Raw genomic sequence first — 22098 nt, forward strand, 5'->3', positions numbered from 1 at the left:
TGATTAAAGACAAATGCAAACCATGTCCCCTGAAGGCTTCAACATAAAAAGGAAGCAGGAACTCCAGTGTACTCTCTTTGCATGGAAAACCCACACTGGGGGACAAGGGGAAGTGGGTTGACTTGGGATTTTTACATGTTTGAGGTCAGCAGAGCTGGTATTTGTGCATTGACACATTAGATAATTAAATGCAGGCAGAGTCAGGTGTTGGCTGTAAGCTTCTCCTTCCTCCATTTAAGCCTCCACCTCCTAAAACAGGAGATGACCTTTCATTTCCCAGCAACACCCATATCCTTACTCAGAGGTAGGAGCTGCTCCTCACCGGGGTGGTCAGGGGGTTACTGCAGCTCCTATCCACATCCTGTAACACAATGACTGGTGACTTCCCTCCAGTGGGTCCTGCTCCTTGAGCTACAGAAATCCCTGGATCCTGGAACAGAGAAATGAATGTAGATGAATCAAAGGAAAATGGTGCAAAATGGCAAAACAAACAAACAAACAAAGGCCTAGGAATGTATTAAGCCATTCTAAGGATCTACAGGATGACCAAAGACTTCATGCATCAACATCCCTCTTTAGCCAGCTGAGTCCTTAGAATTGTCAGTGTTGTTTGTCTTCATCCAGGCACATCCCAGCAGGAAGTGTCGGAAGTGGTAAAGGGGAGGATCATAACCAGGCACTAAGCCTGGTATTACTGACTCTGTGAATCCAACATGCATGTTGCAGACTGATCCCTTGGCAAGAATTGCCAGAAGCCAACTCAAGGACTGAGCCCTATCACTTGGCTGCCTTTCTTTTCAGTGGGACTCTGTTGTGGCAAATAACTCATATTTACTGCCAACTCTGTTTATGCTGCTGCTTAATTTGCACATATGCAATGTACTGAGGTGAAGTGTCCAGCTGCTGCCCCTCAGCAGCAGCCAAGTAGCCTTTGCTGCAGCTGGGAGGAACTGGGAGGAGATGATGGGGCCAGGCCAGAGCAGGAGGTGGATGGCACCACCCCAAATGCTTTTTCTCTCCCACACACTCATGCTGCTACTGGCACATTTATTCCTGCAAGCACTGATCCCTTGTGACTCAAGCAACACAAAGCAGACCTCTGGCTCCTCTGCAACACCCACATCCAACAAGAAAGTTGGTTCCTGTGTTAGGCACCTTTCCAAAAAGAAGCTTTCTTGCCCATTCCTCACATTCCCCATTGACACCTCTGCTGCCAGTGTGGCCAGTGAGGTACCATTAGCTAGGGCAGTGCAGCTGCACAGTCAGGGATGCTGACATGTCCAGGAGGACACATCCTACTCTCCAGCCTGCTCACAGCAGCAGGTCAGAGCCATGTTACACACAGCTCAAGGCAGCTTGCTAAACCTCACCTGGGAGGCTCTTGGGACTTAGAACACCGTGATGGGGAGCTGCAGGGCAGTCAGCATGATCTGAATAAACATAAAGGTCTGAACAGTGGATTTTTTCCCTCTCTTGCTTTCTGGTTATAAATTTCTCCCCACCCTGCACCTCAGTTTCCTCAGCTGTTCTAAGGGGTCAGTGGTGCTCAGAGCACAAGCCAAAGATGGCAAAGTGCTTCTTGTGGAAAGCTTGAGCACAGCACAGGAGATGTGCTGCACCTCAAAAGCAGCACATGATACCTGATGTTTAATATGCATGAAACATCTGGACTTTCTGAACTGGGGCACTGTAAAGTCACACCCTGCCAATGGATCTCCTGTATGCACTGGTACTGCAGGAGTGTGGGAGGACTCATCACCCAGTCATGCAAGAGGCTGAGGATTGTTATGATTAATCTTTCTCTGTGATGTGGAGGTACTAAGGGACTCCAGCCTCTGACCAGACTGGCAGGAAGCCAGATCCTGGATAAACACAGACCCAAAAGACCATTTGTCTCAAGGCATTTATAACCTAAGATGCTCAACGGGAATCATATATGCAGCAGTGGAGAATCCAAAGGGGAGGTGTAGTAATTACATATTGAATGTGGAAAATACTCTGGCTACTGCCAAGTCAACTTTGCATACCATGGTGAAGAATTTTGGGGCGATAAAGCTAATGGCAATTTGTAATGCCTAAGTAAAATGGATCCAACCTCCTTCCCAGGCTGGGGCTATGCACTCCAGCATTGCCAGGGGTTCATAATACAAAGTACTAGTTAGCCCTTCTGTAAACTCTGGCTAACATGCTCAGCCAGGCAATCTGCCCTCTCACCACCTCCTCCAGCCTTGAGCTGAGCACAAAGCCATCCTTCCCACCTAAGAGGCTGCTGATAGAGGACATGGACACCTCAGGGGGACGTTTTGCAGCTGCACTGATTGAGCAGCCAGTGGCTTTCCCCCAGCCCCAGCACAGCATGAACTCAGAGAAAACCTCTGTGCAGCAGAGCAGAGGGAACCAAGCTCCTCTCAGCTCACAGACTGAAGCAGATGGAAAAAGATGTGTCTTACATGCCCTCGACAGCTCCTGTTCACAACAGCAGCATGTGACCCACACTGACAAACCAGGCAGCTAACTACCAGAAATAAATATGTACAGCAGTGAAACTGTACAGATGGAAAGCTCTGTTTTATCTGTGGCACTGTCTGGGATCACTTGTTGTTGGGTTCTTTTTGATGAACTCACTTAAAAAAAAAATCCTTAATAACATCCTAAATTAGACTGCAGAGAGGAAGGCTTCAAAATAGGAAAATCCAAACCACTTCTGCTTCTTAGTTGTAGAGGAACTCTTGAAAAAAATCTTAGACTTGAAAAAAACCCCAACTCAAAACCAGTGTACTGTCCACTTTTCAAACTCTGTTTGCCTGGCATTTCAGGGGCTCAGGTACCAATTTCCTCTCCTGAACGTGGCTTTCCTAGGACTGAGTAGGCAAGCTCATCCCTCCATCACTGCTCTGAGCTTTCTAAAATTTCTTACAAGGCAGTGATTCATGAGAATAATTCTTTTACCTGACGAATAATATTTGCAGAGAGGGTGGACAGGCTGTCAGATGACCAATGCTTTGTTCCTGAATGTGTTTGTGACTTTATATAACTTTCATCTACCTGTCAGTAACCCACTTTTAACCTCTCCATTTCTGTCACCTTTCCCTAGATGGGTTAAATTGTTTTCTGCCATCTTCTCCATAATGGGGCTGAGCTGTGGTTCCTGGAAGCTGCTGTACTGCTTTCCCTTTCCAAATAAAAGGTGGAAAACAATTTAATATCGCTCCCTTTAAAATGTCATAAAGCCTCTTAATTCTCCTCCTTTGAGAGCTGGGTGCTATTTTCATGTCATAAAATAGGTACAATGAGAGGATAACTCTTTAAAAGTTGTTACTAAAATCAGAGGGATGTGGGTTGGTAGTGGCTCAGAAAGACTGTATAAGATCACTTGTCTCCAAATGAAGGGACCAAACTTCTCCTAAGCAGAGATTTTAGCAATGCTCCAAATATCCTTTTTTCAGAGGAAACCTCTTTCATTAATATCTTATACAATACAAAAGCCTTTTGCTTTTCTTTTGGTGGTAGGGAGAACAAAAGTTATTACAGTTATATAAGCAGGATACCAAAATAACTTTTTTTTTTCCACAAGGAAACACGAGAATTGGAGGCTTTTATTTTTAATACAGAAAGAGCCTCAAACTATCTAACAGAATACAGCATGAAAACAACCACCCTGAGAGAGACCACAGACCCTTCTAACCCAGTATCCTGTCTCCAGCAGTTGCCCATAGCAGTTGCCTAAGGGAAAAGTGTGAGGTGGAACAGGCGGCAAAGCTTCCCCAGCACGCTCTCCCCTTCCGTGCCCAAGGGTTTCCTGAGCCAGAGATGCTGTGCTGATCTCTAACCACCCATGAGGGACTTGTTTTACTCTGACCCATAACCCTGCACACCCTGGGCTGGTGAAATGTGAGATGCAGAAGGGCAGGAGCATGAGAGCCAACCCTCTGTACCAGTCACCTGTCCTTGAGACGCTGCAAAGCCTCTGCTCTGATAAAACCCCTCTCATACCTGCCCACCACCTTCTGACATGATCCAAACCCCCATAAATCATCTGAGATTCCCCTTCCTGAGGGCCTCCCTCCTCAGCCACTACCTTCAGTAGGAACAGAAACAGGTCAAAACAGAGAAACTACTGAAAATTCCACCCTTCATTAAGAGTTGCTTATAATATTGGCTCATTCTGAGTCATGACATAGCTCTACCCAGTAACCCACATATTGTACACAGGATATGTTTGCACTGCAATCAAAGAAATAATTGTTGAGATGTTTGCTACAACCAGACGTTATATAATAGTTGTGGCTAGTCTTACTGGCTACATTGGTCACATAATTCAGTATTTCCATGCTGATAACATAACAGGAAACAAACAAGCAAAATCCCCACAGAAATCCAGTCAATAAAAACCTCTCCAAACATGCTTGTACCAATGCTGCTGTTCTGCCTCCCAGCTTCCTCCTGTATATCTCACTAGGGCATCTGCAGAATTTGCTGGGACCACCTCTGACCAGATTTTGAAAATATTTAGGTGCAGAGAGCCAGAGCAGGATATCTACTCAGGACTTCTAAAGCACTGAACTTTTTAAGATTAAGAAATTGATACAGTAATTTTAAGTTTGGGTTGAGTTCCCAGAGGAGCTGTGCCATTGGGGTGGGATTTCTCTTCTGCCCATGGCTGGCACTTAGGAGTTTCATCTTTCCCTGCTGTGCAAGCTCCTAAACAAAGGTATCTCCAGAGAATTACTTACTCCTTTTTAAGATGGCAGCTAAGAGGATAATGAAACAGACTTTTTACAGGTGCTTCTCTGCTTTAACTACAGGAGAATTTATACAACTAGTTTAAACCGCGTGTTTGGGTGATTAACAGTAGCTAAGAAGAACTCATTACTAGCTGCCCACAGTTGTGTTTTAGTTGTGATTTAAGTACTGAAGACTTCAGGTCTGCTTTTAAATAACAAGACTTTGATTTTGAGATGTTTTTGGAATCAGTCCTCTAAACATGTATTAACTATGACTGCAGTAAGGGATGGCATGCGGTCTTCTTGTTCCATCTTTTGCCCATCAAAGCATCCAGTGAGAACACCTGCCTGCTAATTATGGGTATGTACACAGGCCCACTGCATTTGGTTTTGCCATGTTATTACCACATTGTACCTGACAGGGTGAGCTGGGAGGTCAGGGCTGCAGATTTGTAAACAGGAACAAAACTGGGAAATCTTGAAGACATCTATAAAGCAGAGTTTTTCCACTCAAAGTTTGATCTATTATTGTAATGAATGTTGCATCCTGCAACAGGAAGATAGAAAAATAACAGGAAGGATTCCAATGAGAAGAGGACAAACTTGCAGTGAGAGAAAACCGGGCAAGGAAAGTCTTTGCAAGCTCATCAGCTTTGACTGAAAAATGGCTTTCAGCTCGCCCTGCATAATGTGATTTGTATTCTGTCCAGAGCAATCATTAGGCGAGGTAGTTATCTGGCTCTGCCATGTATTATGCTACAGGTGCAAGGTCTGGAACCCCATATAATTGTTGCATAGATCTAGATTTAGCTTATCATCATTTTTTCCGTTAGCTTTCAAAAGAACAGAAAGAGCTTTGCAGCTGCCCTTTGCTGTGCTGTGCTGTGTAGCCAGTGTTGCTCTCTCAGCAATCCCCCCTGTCAGGGTAAGGAAGCACTGTGGGCTAGCAAGTCCTGAGAAAGGGATGCCCAGCTCACACTGATGGGCAGGGCTGTACCCAGCTGCAAAGACTACAGGAAGGTCCAGTACTTTGAAGGAGACAAAATAAGAAACAGATAAGGACCACTCACTACCTACCCCTCTGAGTATTCATGGGGCACCTTGTCCTTGGGCAATACCATAGCCTCCCTAGCCTCGAGACCCCCTCACAGCTAGACCCGTGTGGAGACTGATGCATGGAGAGGACACGGGGTTTGCCCAAGGTCTCACGGAAAGCAGTGTCAGGGCTGGTACTGCGCCTACATGACGTGAACCCCTGTCCCAGGCTTTAGCCACAAAAACATCGCCGTTAAGTACTTGGGCTGTCTTGGCAAGGGGAGATCAGTTTCATTTAAAAGCTGCTACGAAAGCCATGCCCTTGAGGCTTGTTTTGGCAAGCACATCCCAGGGAGTTGTTTGCTGCAGCCCATGCAAGGGGCACACGCTCCTGGCGCTCAGCCAGGCTCTCGGGCCGTGCCTCCCCTGTGCCCTGGCACAGCTCACTGCACACAGCCGTGCCAAATCCTGCCGGATACTGCTTGGGGCAGTGTGTCACGGCGTCCTACTAACCACGGCTCACCTGCCCTGGCAGAGTGACCCACACTGCTCTAATCTGTAAATCGTTCAGCCTAACGCAATCCCCACTGGGATGGCCAGTAATTAACACCGTGCTAACCACGGGTGGAGTGCAGGGTGGAACCTCTGGGTGAGCAAATAAAACCAGGACACTGAAACCAGGCTGGCACCCTTCTAGCAATGTCACCTTTGCAGCCAGCAGCCCGATTTCCCCATCAGGATCCATGGACACCCTGAGTTTGCAGCTGTGACAGACTCATGTAAGCTGGACATGCTTGATGTGAAGAAGGGCTGTCACAGTGCAATTCAAAGAGCACGTAAATCACAGAATCAAAGAATCGTTTGGGTTGGAAGGGACCCTAAAGTTCCGGCAGCTCCAATTCCCTCCTGTCCTATGCTTTACTACAGGCCTCTTGTGAAAAGTCCCTCCCCCACCTCCTCCCTTTAGGTCCTGGAAGGTAACAGAAGTCCTCCCCTGAAGCCTTCTCTTCTCCAGGCAGAACCACTCCAACTCTCTCAGCCTGTCTTCAGAGGAGAGGTGCTCCAGCCCTCTAAGCATTTTTATGGCCTCTTCTGGACCTGCTTTAAGAGGTCTATGTCCTTATTACATTATGGTGCTGCAACTTTGACCAGGCGCAGCCTGCCCAGCCAAAAATGAGAACCAGGAGAAAGAAACACTTCATGCTCAATAGAGTTTCTCTGGCTCGGTTGCTGTTCAGTAGTAAATCAGACATCCACAGGCATTCACAAACAGCTCAGGTATCTGGGAATGCTGAATGCCAATAAATTGATGCTGATCAGCTTGATGGCCAGGTATACTAGAAAAAGAGGATCACATTTTATCTTTTAGGTGTTCATGCTTGTGGATGCTTGGATATTTTGAGTAGGATTTCCACTGGTACAGTATATTTTGTCTTGTCAAATAAAATAATAACAACAACAACAACAATAATAAAAAGTTCTTTTCACTTTAAAAATTACCTCGAATGCAGTTTGGCTGCCAGTTAAGACTGTCAAGGGATGTTGTTTGAAGGAGAATTTTGCCTTGGTTCATGGGTTACCACGTCTGAAACATCCATTGCTCTAGTGACACCACTGTGGTTTTGTGAATGGCAGGATCTCGTGCACTTGCTGGTCTAAAAGTAGTGGTGGTTCATCACTGCTGGCTTTTCCCCTAATGCTACTCCTTGCGCAATACCAGAAGATTCTGTTGTCAACGGAGCAGCTTCTTTTCTCTTCAGAAGCCCATATTTTAGGAGTCCCAAAATGCAGGGGATTGGTGAGGGAGGGTAGGGATGTCAATTCAATCTTGAGGGCCTATGAAGAACAGAGATGTCAGAGAAGTCCAGGAGAAATGATAATTTCAGAAGGGTTGTGGTACTGATGCCAAATCTGTGTTTGCGTGCACCAAACTGTCCCCTCTGAATCCAAACCCATGATGGTGTAGGAAAGTTTGGGTTTATACCGTAGGGCACAGAGTTTCCAAAGTGACCGAGTCTTTCCTGGTTGCACTTTGTCTTCTTGTAAAAGGAAGAAAATCTAGCAAATCTCCAAACAGTGTCCTGGGGACTCTTATGCAGCCCTTGGCAAAACAGGCAGGGCCTTTCTCTTACATTGTCTGAAGACTCCAGAGCTATGAGAACATATGAAAATTGACACATTAGCAAAACATCACTCCATTCACACATGAGAGGTCAGGCTAGTGGCTACCACCCTCTCAGGACCAGGTCATGCAGAAATAGCCCACACTGTCATCTCGCAAGATTTTCCCACCTCCCAAATATCGTACTACAACAGCATGAAGATTTCAGTGAGGGATGAACTTCTTTGCCACCATTGAGCAAAATACTGCACTGAAAGCTTCCCCCCAAGCAGGGAACTGCAAATGAGCTATGGAAAGATGGTGATTTTTGAAGTGGGGTGTTGTACCTGTGCCAGGGACAGGCTGTTCCTAGGGCAGCCAACCTGTCTGGTCATTGAAGGCAGGCGTCCTGTCTCTGACAGCAGCCGGTGACAGATGCCTAGAGAAGATGTAAATGACAGGAAAGCCTGTTGTGACACTTCCCCAGAAATACCAGAGACTTCCTGAACCAAAGATACTATCTCCATATTTAAAGTGCATTTTTCATTCACCACAGTGTGCAAGGCAAATTGTGTGAAAAAGCATACTCTATTGTTCTACAAACTGATTTGATATTTAATCTGATTCTCCCTAGTATAATGACTGCTCCCTCATCACCACTCCTGTGTCACCCCACATATCACAGGGCCTGGAGACCCCTGTCACCTGTTTGGAGCTTGTCTGCTTGGTGATTTGTACAGAAGCTGCTCTGGTTCTTTGCACTTTTGTGTCTCAAATCTGGTACCCTGTGGAAGAGACCCCCCAGAAGAAGTAAAGGGAGGACCATGGCTGATAATGTCTTGGACCAGGTCACAAAGCAGGAGAAGATACAGCATAGGAGAGGATACATCAATGCTTCTCAAACCCTTTTTTACTATGGCCATGCACACTAAATTCTGTGTTAGCACCTCAGATTGTTTTTCTATGATGACTGCAAATGAGGTCTCTGTTAATGATGCTCATGAATGTCAGGCTCCAAAAAGACCTACCAATTTCCTACCACTATGACTGAAAGTTGGATAAAGTCACAAATTATCTGTCTGAAATTATGAAGCATCCCCCACAAGAGAAGAGCCCTGCCTGCTGCAACCACAGCACTACATGATTCAGATGCTGGTAACTATCTTCAGTTTCTTCTAACTTTGCTCAGGCCTTAAAAACATTGAGTCAGCATAACCTCTTACCATCTTTTTTTAGTGCGTGAAGATACAATCGCTCGGCACCAGAATGATGACACAGAATCTGCAGCAGAGGATCAAATGTGCAATAATAAATTGATACTGGAACCACCTCCTACAATTGATAGTTGCTTAGTCATTTCTCTCTCCATCTCCTATGTTCAGTCCCAATGCTGCCACCCCTTCCACAACTCCTGGGACATCCCTAACATGATCTAAAAACATCCGGCTGTGCTCTCAGGAAACTGGAGACACAGGGAAAAGCGTTGTCTTGCTGCTGAGCCTGCTCCATGTGTAAGTGTTATTTTTAAATCATCATGCAGAAGGATGAGGTTCCCATAAGCCAGGGTTTCTGTGAGACAGGGCTTTACATTTCAGAAGGCAGAAAATGTGGCATGTGCTACTGCTGTTGCTGTGGCAATACCCATGGGTAGAGAATGCTGTAGCCTAAAGTCACATTTTAAATAAACACATAGCTACAACACAAATTAAATGAGCCCAGAGCAGCTGCTATTTAGATTGTGGACATTTTTTAAATTAAATGTTTTCTTTGTAATATTTCTATGAGGACGTGAAGTATGCAAAGTCAATCTCAGCTCAACAGAGACTAATTTATTTGTTCTCTCTCCTGCTCTGCATGGCTGGGGGACATGTCACCAGCTGATTTGATGAGACCCAGAAAAGTGGGGCTAGTGCTGGCACTGGCACAAAGGATCTCACCTGCTGCCTGTGCTTGTACTGTTGGGCAGTAAATAAATTGGGGCACACACAAATACATGGTTGAGTTTTATGGCTGGGGAGGAAAAGGATGAGAGAAGGTGTGACAGGCACAGAAGACAGAATGCAGAGAACGATCCTGGATCCTGGATCCACTGCCTGTGCTGGTCTCCAGCCCCAGGTGATCCCACAGTGTGACTCTCCAGCAAGTGGTGATGTCCATCTCATGGCACAGGCTCCTAGAGCAGGACGCTGGTGCTTCCTCTCTACCCTCTCTGGCAACAACCCAGCTGTGACCTCCCATTAATTTTACCGTGAAGCATTTGGGTTCACAGGAGATGTGAAACCCCAACATGGCTACCCAGCTCCTGACCTTTAGGATATGTCTCACTCTTGCTTTGCACATAAAACATGAAGCTATCAATAATTCTCCATACAAAGGCCACTCAATTGAACAGGCACTGCCTGAAGTCTGTGAACTAGGTGGATAAAAGGGAAGTTTTGTACCACTAAGGAAGGGAAATTCTCTTTCACAAGGAAAAAGCATTGGGCTCAAGACCTTACACCCCTAACCCTAACCCTTACACTTCCTTCTTCAAGCTCACAGACAGCACTGGCTTCCTGTCACAGCATTACTTGCTGTCAGCAGCTCTGCTCTCCCTCTCCTGGCATACTCCCATGGGGCCCCTATTCAGCCATCTTATCTTAAATAGCATCCAAAACCTCTTCCCCTTCCCTTTCCTCTTCCACTTCCCCTTCCCTTTCCTCTTCCCTTTCCTCTTCCTCTTCCCCTGTACCTTCCCTTTCTCCTTGGCATGTTAATTACCAACATCACATACTCACTAGCTTTACATTTCCTCTGCTTAGCACAGGGATTTTTGAGGATGCCACATATGCCTTTGCAGTTCATGAAATCCCAAAAGCACCTCAGGTGTCACAGCTATGCAAGCAGGTGCCTGGGATAAGGCACTAAGAGCCAAACAAGTCAATCACCCACATGTGCATGTGTGTGTGAGAGAGAGTTGGTTTGCTTCCTTTACTTTGTGTTTTATGGGGAAAAAGGCAAACACTGCTAATAGTTCCTAAAAAGAGGCCTAATCAAACCTCAGCTTCTCTTCTTCATGCCAGCACAGGCATTAGGTCATCAGCCTGTCCTGCCAATAATTGCTGACTGCCCACGAACCCCTGCTGAAACAGGTTGGGGAGCTTGAGGAGCTAAATCCTCCTCCAGAGTTTTGAACAAGTTTCACAAGATGGTTTGAAGCCTCAGCAGCTGGAACAGTGATACATTGCCATGTGCTACAAATGAAGTGCTAATACTTGTCCAAAACGGATTTGCCAAGATGTGTTCCATGTTTGCTCCACCTGTTGCTCCTCTCTCTTGGCATCCTCTCTTCCCTGGGGTTTTCTTTTCATAACTTAAGATGCCTGTTTGTGGGGAATTGGAGCTTGATTGACCTCACACTTTTTCACCTTACCTTCTTGTTTCATGCTCAAGACACAAGAGCTCAGCACTTTCCAGGAGCAGGGTATATGGTCTGTGAGAAGGAAAGCAGGCACAGACTTCTCTGATGCTGTTAAGGTAACCAGCTAATTAAAAGCTTGCTGATTGAACTTTTTTAAAAAATACAGTTAACAGAGGACACACAGTGTATATCTTCTTTGCCATAAGAGAAGCCTGTAAATGAATTTACATATTACACAAAGCAGGATTGCTTGATTTGACATGTCATGCAGTTATCTGGACCAGCTAGTGGGAAGAAATCATAACCAAAATCAAGCTCCTGCTCTGCTGCACAAATGGGATTTCTTTCCCCACATTCACACATTCAGTTTTGGTCCTGACATTTTTTCTACATACACAGAGTTGGTATATTAAATTATGTCTTTCCTGCCTAACATATATGAACTCCAAGAAGTTTACACTTGTGGGAAGAGAAGAATAACATTTGCACTGTACCTAATCAGCCATTCTTTCAAGCATATGCTCTCAGGTTGGAGCTCAGGTCCTCTCTCCCCTGCTCCCTAAGAAAATTTATTTTCTGACCTAAATTTTTCCTCCTAAAACATAAAAAGGTACCTGATGCTTTCTCCAAAGTGCCCATAAGCTACTCAAAACTGTCTGGGATCCTAGGTACTTAGATTAACTTGGAGAGTCTGGTACCATAAACCATAGATAGTCACTTAAGACCAGATTAAAAACCAAAGGCACACACATGAGGTGACAAAGATTGTCCATGGCCAAGAAAGGATCTAAACCCAGGGCTCTAGTTAATCATAGAATCTTAGAATGGTTTGGATTGAAAGATTCTCTAGTTCCAAGTCTCCTGCCATGGTCAGGGACACCTTTGACTAGACTAGGCTGCTCAAAGACCCCCATCCGACCTGGCCTTGAGCAATTACAGGGGTGGGGCATCCACGCTAGGGATGGGGCATGCACAACTGACCTTGAAAGTAGCTGGTCTGTGCCTCCATTTCCCAAGCTATGGGATGAAAGGGGCTCCCCTCTCTTACAGACATGAGGCAAAACTAACCATGTTTAGAAATTGCAGTGATGTATAAAGGATCGTGGGCTGGGAGCAGTACCAGGAATCATCAATAAGAAATTAAATTTATTTGCAATAGTGAATTAAGCCACTGTACAAGCAGGGCAAAATTTCTTCAACGTTCAATTGCATCAAAGCCTGAATTTCAGTAAGGGTTGTGACAGAAACATTATGGGGATATTTCGTTTTGGCAACTAGCAGTGAAATGGAAACTCCCACATCACAGTTGAAGGCCAGCGGACTAAGTCTGACCTTCTGTAAGGAATAAAGTTTAATACGTCAGTCACTGTTTCCTCTCAAGCCTTGCAGCTTCAAATTGACTGAAGTGCAACCTCCAGAGAGTCTCAGCTTAACTGGCTGCAGGAGATGCTACCACTGGTCCCAAAGGTCAGGCCCCTTCTGTACGAGTAAGGAGGTCTGGCTCAGGTCGCGGCAATTGTCACTGGAGGGGGAGGAGGAGGCGATCACCTCTATTTCCAGAGGAAGTCGCACGCTGGGGTCGCAGCCCGTCTCCCATCAGCGCCTCTGTCGGCCTTGCCAGGGCAGCGGCAGGGGCGGCCCGTCAGACAGGGCGGGCAGCGGCCCCAGGCAGCGGCCAGCGGGGCCCGGGCAGCGGGGCCCGGGCAGCGCGGCTCCTGCGGGAGCGGCCCCGCGGGCCAGGCCCGGCGGCCCCGAGAGGAACCACGTACGGCCGCGGCTACAGCGGGGTGCGGCTGAGCGCCACTGCTGCGGCAGGAAAGGGGTCTGTACAACGCGGCTGAAGTCACCATTGACTGAGCGAGGCTGAGAAATCCCACTCCTTTTCTCTTCAGCTCAGTATCCCCCCTTGCCGACTCACTCCCCCCTTTTTGCTTCCCGCATCCCAAAATCACTTCCTCTGCTGCGACCAGTGCAAGAAGTTGTGGAACTGTGCTCTGGAGCTGATCCAGATTCGTGCATGCTGAAAACCACCCAAGTCCAAACCACAGCCTGTTTTATTTTAAAAGGGCTATTTTCAACGCCAATGGCACAACAGAGGGTGAAATGAGACGTCATGATGGAGTTGCTGTGGCCAAAAGCGTGAAATGCTCTTCCTCCTCCCATCCCTGCTTGTCCCTGTTCCCATTCTCACTGCTGGGAGAAGTTCCTATTGCCTTCTTTGTGTTCATTTTGGGGTAGCTACTATAATTCTATGTGGCTATTGTGTAGGACATTTCTTAGTCTAGAAATGTCCCTCTAAGGCAGTAGTACTGCTTACTTTCTTTTCCTGCTGGAAAACATTGTTCAGTAACTTTAATTCAAAGGTCTCTTCTGCACTTGAGATCCCTGAACTGGGACCAAATTTCCTACATAACTCAGAACAGAGAATTTCACCAAGTAGTTAATAGTATAAAAGAAGATACAGGATACAAATTACTATGGCTTTGAGGAACTCCAGATTGCTCTTTCTTCTAAACACTAGGATACAGATTTCAAAGTGTCTGGACAGTGCCATGGCATGCTTACCCCCCTGCTGAAGAGCAGTGCTGCACAAGATTTGCTGTTCTGCAAGTGCTTTGATGCAAAACAAGAATATGTTGAGGAAGAACATCTAGTAAGTGCCAGACATCATCAGCAAACACAACTGTCCAGGCAGGACCCTGCTTGAATTCTGTACTGGGGTACCCAATTGTCAGAGTAATACTTTGGTCATCTGTTGTCTCAGTAGTGTTTTCCCCATACACCTATACTAATTGTCTTTAAGCTCAGCAATGGCCTTTGCTGACCCAGCTACTGCCCAGATGTCTTGGGGACAGACTGCATCACATAAAATGCCAGAAACCCCTCTCAAAAATCTCATTTAAAATAATCTAAAATCCTGGCAGAATAATGAAGCCTTCCTAGGAATCCCTTCAGGACAGCAATCCTCAGGAGGATTACACTAACCCACTTACTCAGCTGTGCTAGACCATGGTACAGTGCTGTGCTAATCCTCATCCAAAGATAAACAACTCATGCCTTGGGAATGACGTGATGCAAGTGCTCTGGCAAAATGCAGTAAAAAACTGCTGCCAATGCATTATGAAGCCCAGTTATAGATCCATCATACAGATGCTTCTCAGGCAGAGCTGCTATCTACAGTGATTGACTTACAGTTGAACAAGCTGCAGCCAGGCACCCACAGAAGACCAGCCCAGGAGCTCTCTGATTTCTCTATGCCAGCATTCACAGCCCAAGTCTTCTGCTGCTGCCCCTTCTCAGCCTGTGACAGACTGACAAGTCCCATTTATGATGTCCCAAGCAGAGCTGCCCAGGCACGGTACCAGTACAGTCTCTCCTCATCATAGTGGGGCCAAGTCATTCTGCTCACCCAGACAAACTTGAAAAATCTCACCCTCATTTTAATATTCAAAATATTTCCAGTTTTGTGGAGGAGGGTTTGCTGATATTTCAGAAATTTGAAGTGAACTGCTTTGGGATCTTGTAACTAGGGAGCAGACAAGAGCTCATTAAGAATATGGGAAAGGATTGCAAGGGAGTTGCACAATTCCCACCTAACTCCTGCAGGCTTTTGCATTACAATTCAGAAGCTTAAATGAGGCTTCTACCACAGATCTTGTGATATAAGGTGTCTTCCAGGAAGCCCATCTTCTCAGGAGTTTGGGCAAGAGCTGAGACCCTCAAGAATTAATACAAAAGTAAAAGCACAGGTTTCTACTTCACAGACTGAAAAATGTGGGCAATAAGAAGCTTCAAAATTTGGAACAGGCCACCTATCAAAAACAACTACAAAATAAAAAGCTAAGGGCTTTTTATTGCTTGAACTTTAACCCCCAAGCACAGTGATTACTAATCAATTTCCCTGAATGCTACCTTGGGAAAGAAAAAAAAGAAATTATTGTCTCATGTGGGAGAAATTTAGCATGTACATCTAAAGATAATGCTTCTTGGTCTGTATATTGGAAGGCCAGGAACAACCATAGAATTAATGTAGCCTTTCTGGTCAAGCTGTGGTTGAGGTATACAGCCCATAGCAGAGCAGAGAGTCTGTCTCCTTCTCACACAAAGATCAGCATTTTGCCTGAGCAGGAGTAACAGGGCTCTTTCTCAGGCAGCGGCATCTCCTCTGGGGAAATCCCACCCCTCTGTATCCAGTTCCTCATGGCATGCTGCGTTTTGCTTACAGTCTTCCCATCACCTGGGAGCCAGCAATTTGTTGGACCTAGGTCGGTCCCTTGCAGCTGGGCATAAGGCAGATTAACAAATAATTAAATATGCAGTTGATGTTTTGCGGTAGAATTCAGAGTCTCCTTTCTTCCTTGTCTCAGCATTTTGTATGGAAAAAGCTGTCAGAGATCTGGTCACTCTATTCAGCATGTACAGATCTTTTCTGTTGCAATCTTGCTACATTTCATTGACTCAGAGGCCTTGGAAGAACACAATGCCTAAAATATTTTTACTTGGTGCAACAGAAATAAAATAAATACTGCAGTTGTAAACAGGTTTTTTTTCAAGTTCACTATGAGTTGGATGTGCTTTTTGCTAGGAATTTTTTTTCTCTTAAGGGAACTATAAGGGAAGAAGAAAAAGGCCTGTTAAATAAACTTTTCTATCCAACTGTTAAATTGTCTGTGATTTCTCTTGGTGACAAAGCCACAGTGGGCTGGTTACAAACTCCATTATAAAGAGACAATTGTAAAGAGTCACCCTGGAAGTAATTAGTCTTATCTAGGTCCTTAATTGTAAATTCATGAAATGATAATATGCTAAGCTTGAGGGTGTTTCATTTGCTGTTGAATACTGGTAATAGGATAGGATTTGCGACACCTTACTGATCTGTGTTTACAGAACTGCCACCGAGCAGACAAGCTTAAGGGAAGGACCACACTTCCTTTAATTAGGGATATGCCAACTACCTTCTGATGGCCTGACAACAGGGAGGAAGGGAAAGAGCTCGGTCCCTTTGATTCAGAGATACAGGCTGTGCACAAGTCTCCATTTCATTAAAGACAGAAGATTTGCAGTCAATGTCCTCCTCTTTGATATTCTTCCTCAAGAATTTCTGGAGGGAGCAGAGCGGACTAAGGAGCCAACTCCTCCCTAGCCCTGGCCACACCTAGCTGTGTTCCTCCAGAAGGGAAGTGGACAGGGACTTAATGACTTTTTTCCTCACAGCATTACTTCTCTCCCAGCTCAGTTTCCCAAAGTGACTAATTTTCCAGCCACAACAATGCTAGTGCTGGCTCGAAGGAGGGAATGAGACCACAGCAGCTCTGACTTATAACTGCACAAAGATGCTGTGATGCTGCAAGTCACACTGCTGTGCCTATGAAGGCCACGACAGAGGTGAGGAACTCTTCAGGAGGAACAGTAATTGCCTTGCACGCACGAGTAAGCCAAGCACACTAAGAGCAGCCCCAAAATACAAATCAGAAGCCGTCCTTACTCCGATGACCATGTGGAGAGTGGCTGGCGGTCATTTCCAGCTGAAGAGTGGGGGGACTTGCAGTGTAAGTCCATTCATACACATACATTATCTCTCTCTCCCCTCCCTCTCCCAAGAAAGTAAATGCCACATCTTTTGTATTTCTTAAAATATCCTTTGTTAACATAATGAGGCCATTGACAGTAATCTCAAGTCAGCATCCTACCATGATTCTGGCAATTCAGCAGCATCCTCAGTACTCCAAGGAATTGGAAAACACAAGTGGTGCGGAAAACACAAGCATCAATGTGCAAAACAAACATATTTGATGTATCAGAACAGCAACTAAGAGCCTCTAGAGACTGCAGGGAAAGCACCTGTTTGCTGGGGAGAGCAAACCCAGGGGACATAATGAGCTGGTGAGGCACAGTTCAGCCTCTTGGGATTCAGAAGGTAATTAAGCAAGGCAAAAGTCAGCAGAAATGGTGTAATAGCATATTACACCATGACTTTAACAAAGTCATCAGCACTCACCCCCACTGAGGAATCTTCTTTTTCCCTCTACCCACAATCCCAGCATATTTTATTACCAAAACCCAGAGTCACTTCACATAATTGGAGAAGTTAATCTCAAAACTTGTTCAAAATGCAACTCGGAATCTTTGACTTTATGTGTGGGAAACATATAGAAGAAATAAAAGAAAATCAAGTAAGAAGGTTAGTCAGACAGTGAAATTAAATGAAACTACAGCTGCAAAACTTCATGGATTTTTATGTCTGGGGGAGCCCAAAGCAACATTCTGGTCTCCTGCCAGCACAGGCAGCACAAAACCCCCCACCATATGGTTCAATCAGTACATATCTGCCACAAGCTCTATTGAAACTGGGTCTGATACCTGGTGCCAACACAGCTCTATCCTGAGCTCAAAATAAGTGTTTATTTTAACAATCAATAAAAGAAAAACCCACGTTTGATTGCCATAATCTAACTGATTGGAATGGGATATATCTGACACTGAAGAGTATGCAGGGCTAAAGGGTTGCTTTCAATCCCATACAGTTATATACTCCCACATTTTGAGGTACATGGAGATGGAGTTTTGGTAGGAGACTGTGTTCCCTCTCATTTGCTTTTTCATTTTCATTCACAGCTAAATCTCATCTGTGTGACTGATAGTGGACAAACCCTGCTGTTATGAGAAGTGATGGCATTTCCAAGCAGGCAGGGTACCTGGGCAGTGCAGCAGCATGTTGCCTTTACTGCAGTAACCAGAGTGTTTGGAGATCTTTCCAGAATGACGCAGGACAGGGAGCAGCAGGCATGCCCATGCTGCTCTGCAAGGCCAGCACCACATGGCCCAATACATCATCCCAGATGGGGCCAGACCCTCTTTGCAAGCTTATATTTCCAGAAAATGGAAAAGATCAAAGCTGTGGGAGTGCTTTTAAATATAGAGAGGACTGCCTCACTCTGTTCTGCTGCATGAGAGAGGGACTTCGTTGGAGAATTAATTACTTTTATGTCAAGAGAGTAACTTCCACTGCCTCCACCCCATTTCCAGCGATGCTGACCTTCACTACACCTTGACTCTTTCAGCCCATCTGGCTATAAATTAGGACAGACGTGTTACACCCTTTCCTTCTCCTGTAACGCACGTGACATCTCAGCAGTGCTATTGGCACATAAAAGCTTTTGCCCTCTCTGTTTCCCTCCCTAGATAATGAACTATCCATTAAGCAGGCAGATGCAGTTCTAGCTGGTGATATATCATGTAATTTTGTGGGTGAATAACAGACACATAGAACAGAGTATAGCAGAAAAGAAAAGCCAAACAGGCAGAATATCCAGAGCCCCAAGAGCTGTAATGTCACCAGTGCTCTTCCCTTTGTTACATCCTCACTGCTGGAGCATGCAAGAAAAGGTTTGCTCCCCACAACTCCCAAACACCTATACTGTATTGGACTAACTTTAAATAAGCCTTGAAGTTCAGTCTATCCCACCAGTGTCAAGTTCCTGCATCAATCAGTCCAGTCATAGGCCTCTCCTCTGGGAGTCCACCCAGAAGAACAGGATTTTGTCTGAGATTTGTGTCTCATCAATCCCCCATTCTTAACTTCCAGCCAATTAATATCTTCTCACTTACTTGATTTCCTTGGTATAATGTCCACTGCAGTTTTGTGTGCTGTTCCTTAGCTTATGCCTATATCCACTAACAGACACTCACCATGCAAAACTCATGCAACTAAGGCTGCAAACAATTATTTTTTAGGCAGTAAATATTGCAGAGGCAGTCTTCTGAACAGGAAAACAAGAATCTTGGTGTCAGATGGGGAACAAGTGTATAAAAAAAGGCAAGAAGTTAAAGCATTTTTCAGACCTCAAGAAGTATGGGTAGAACAGTCACAGGTTTGTGATCCCATGCATTGCTTTGCCTCAGTGCAGCCCTGTGATATGCTTAGATGTGGGTACAAATTGACCTTGAGTCATCCCAGCCTTCTGATTTGAATGGCAAGTTTGGCCTTGAGATGAAAAGAAAAGGTTTTGGGTTTAGTTTTGGGCAGACTGCTCCTGATCTTCTAGTTTTGTTGTTTTTACTCCGGTTACTCACCCATCCCTACACTAAAGCTGACATAAGCTTGGCTCACACAGACCTCTCCTGTGGGATCCACTGGTAGCTATGAACCCTGCATGCACACATTATATCTTACCTAATGAATAATTACCAGGGGACTGGGATACTTCATTCTCCTGATAACAGTATTCACCTCAGGGAATGAAATAACGTTTGGAGGCTGGACACAAATACATAATACAAACATGTAATGGTTGACCCCACATGACAGTTATTGCAAAGCCCAGACACAACACCACGAAACAGGTAAGAGAAAAAGTGCCCTATGGGGTTAGACTCTGTATATTAACCTGAGACTATACAGCCAAACTTGGTCTCAGAGCTACAGACACTTTTCTTCTTTGTACTTATTTCTTGAGGCTTTAACTACAGTATCTTTCTTTTTACTAGTTGAGTGTAAACCAAAGTTCAGGGTGGGGAGCTCTGTTTGCACAGGAATTGCTGGAGCAGTAAAGGTCACCCAGATTTTCAAACAGAAACTGGAAATCCAGTATAGGTGTCCTCTCTCCAGCCAGAGGCTACATCTCAGCCCCCAGCCCCAAGAGAATAGGTGTTCTCCTGGGATATTCACTCCAGAGAGCTGTTACACTGCCTCCCCTTCTGCAGCAAAAGTAGGTATGAACATCTGTCCACTGCATAGCCACAGACAGCCTTTACATCAAATGTGGCTGCATTTCCCTAGTCTCATTTTTATTTCAGGCTGGTGAAAAAAACACTTGGCTGATTGCACTGGACTCTACTTACCCACGTGCCAGAGCTATGAAATCTCCCTTTGCCCCCACCCAGCCAGTGCATGTGCACTGGGATGTATCGGGCTCAGCCTGGGGCTGGAGGGGCAGTTTTCTTCCCACTGTTCACTCCCACATTAGCCTCTCAGACAAAAATGCAGAGAAAAGACTGCCAAGTGGAAGAGGTCAGGGAGGCAGGCACACACTGGTATAACTGGATTCGCAGTGACACTTCTCACCCACAGGCCAGCACGCTGCTGCTGGTGATGCAGGGCTGGTTTCCCTCCTGCCAAACAAACCCAGATTTGCATCCAGTAACATACTGTACTCTTTGCTTCTAATTTCTTGCATGGCTGACTCCTTTGCCCACCGTGTTACAAAGGAATTTGAGTCCAAAATGTGAAAGAGCTCTCATGCAGGAGGCAGAATGATGCTGGGGAAAATAATACAGGATCTTGTAAATAAAGACTACATGAGAGGAAGCATTCAGAAAAGGTGCTAAATTAATGTTATGGAAAACTTTAAATTTGGATGCAATTTAAATAAGTACATAGAATACAGAAGTTAATACATTTTCCAACCTCTAAAAGGGATAGTCTATAAATAGACTTTTAAATCTATTAAAGGATCTTTTAAGACCCACTAAAACATTCAGCAAATACATCAAATTCTATTTATTCCTCAAACTCACAACCAAATGGCTACAGCCTTACCCCAATTTTTATCTCTTTGAAAAACAATAGGAAACAAACTGGTTTATCTTACTGTTACCTGCTGCAAATACCTTTATGGCAAGGTAATTGCTAAGAGCACTGTGTTGAACAATTCATTACTTTGTTACAGGAACATTTGTCATGCCCTTTGGAGATAGCAGAAGAGAATTCTCCTGTGACCTTTGAAAAATGAAATCAGTGGCATTACTCAGAAGCCAAATTCAAAGTTTAAAAACAGATTTAAGAAGGGTTTCCCATGCCTCCTGAAAAAGAGACAAACTGCACTTTCACCGGGAGCCTAGCTAGATTATTCCAGTCCTTTTAGACCATTAATGATTTGTGCCTAATGAGCACTTGGAGCAGTGATTCACTGATGAAAGCGCTGCAGGGCTCCCTGTCCTGTGCACAACTCTGTTCTCATCGTCACAGCGGTACAGGACATAACACTGTGGGCTGCCTGCACTGGAGAGAAGATCATGAGCTCGATTGTGTGCTACAAACAAAGGGAGAGCCATTACCAGACGCTGCCTTGCCAGGCTGCATGAAAAACCGCCTCTGCAAATTGCATAATGCCCCTGGATATTCCCAGCAGTGCTGTGGCAGGCCCACGGGGCTGGCGCTCGGACAGGGAGGAAGCCGGATCTCCTCCCTCCCACCTTCCCTCCCAGCATGGGAAAGCTCAGGAGAGCTCTTGTGTAGTCAAAAAAACCCTTCACTTATCTCCTGGGAAAGAGCTGTGCTGCTCCGGGGTGACGTCTGACGCACAGCGCTGTGGTCATGGATCAGAGGGAAGTCGGCATGGTGGGAGCCTTGGGAACTACCTAGAGAGGAGTCACACTTGTTCTCCTTGAGTGTGTATCACATCTCTGTCCCTCATCCTGTGCTTGTCTTGTTCATGAGACAGTGCATCCCAGTTTTGATCAGTCCTGTGCATTACAGCAGGAAAACATCTAAAGACAGGAGAATGCTGTAAACACAAAGCCTGTCTATGCTGCAGAGCCCACCTCACACGGTGTGGAAGAGCTTCAGTTTAACAACACCTAGACGCTGATGTGATACTTTGTTCCTTGCTGTTCATGGGCTGGGTGAGTACCCGTGCCTGCACCAAGGAGGGACAGGAAGAACGGCACAGCTGGGGCAGAGGGAAGGGGCTGCCCGATCGTCTGAGAGGTACTGTGAAAATGCAGCATAAGGGTGAAATCTCCAAGGAGCATGAAATTCCCACTGGAACAGCAAATGGTGAGAATCCCAGCCGTTGTTCAGTGGGAAAGATTTCACCATGAGTAAATGTGACCATGAT

At 45.4% G+C, this 22098-nt stretch overlaps 1 long non-coding RNA gene across 1 annotated transcript; it reads right to left on the reverse strand.

Annotated features, from left to right (window-relative positions):
* Positions 1-330: 330 nt before the first annotated feature.
* Positions 331-8293, reverse strand: LOC128791784 (uncharacterized). Its single transcript, XR_008432142.1, has 3 exons — positions 8208-8293; positions 7260-7911; positions 331-430 (listed from the first exon to the last, which is right to left on the reverse strand). It is a non-coding gene; the product is annotated as an uncharacterized LOC128791784 (long non-coding RNA).
* Positions 8294-22098: the final 13805 nt, after the last annotated feature.

The sequence above is a fragment of the Vidua chalybeata genome, chromosome 8 (genome assembly GCF_026979565.1).
Source record: "Vidua chalybeata isolate OUT-0048 chromosome 8, bVidCha1 merged haplotype, whole genome shotgun sequence".
Taxonomy (NCBI): domain Eukaryota; kingdom Metazoa; phylum Chordata; class Aves; order Passeriformes; family Viduidae; genus Vidua; species Vidua chalybeata.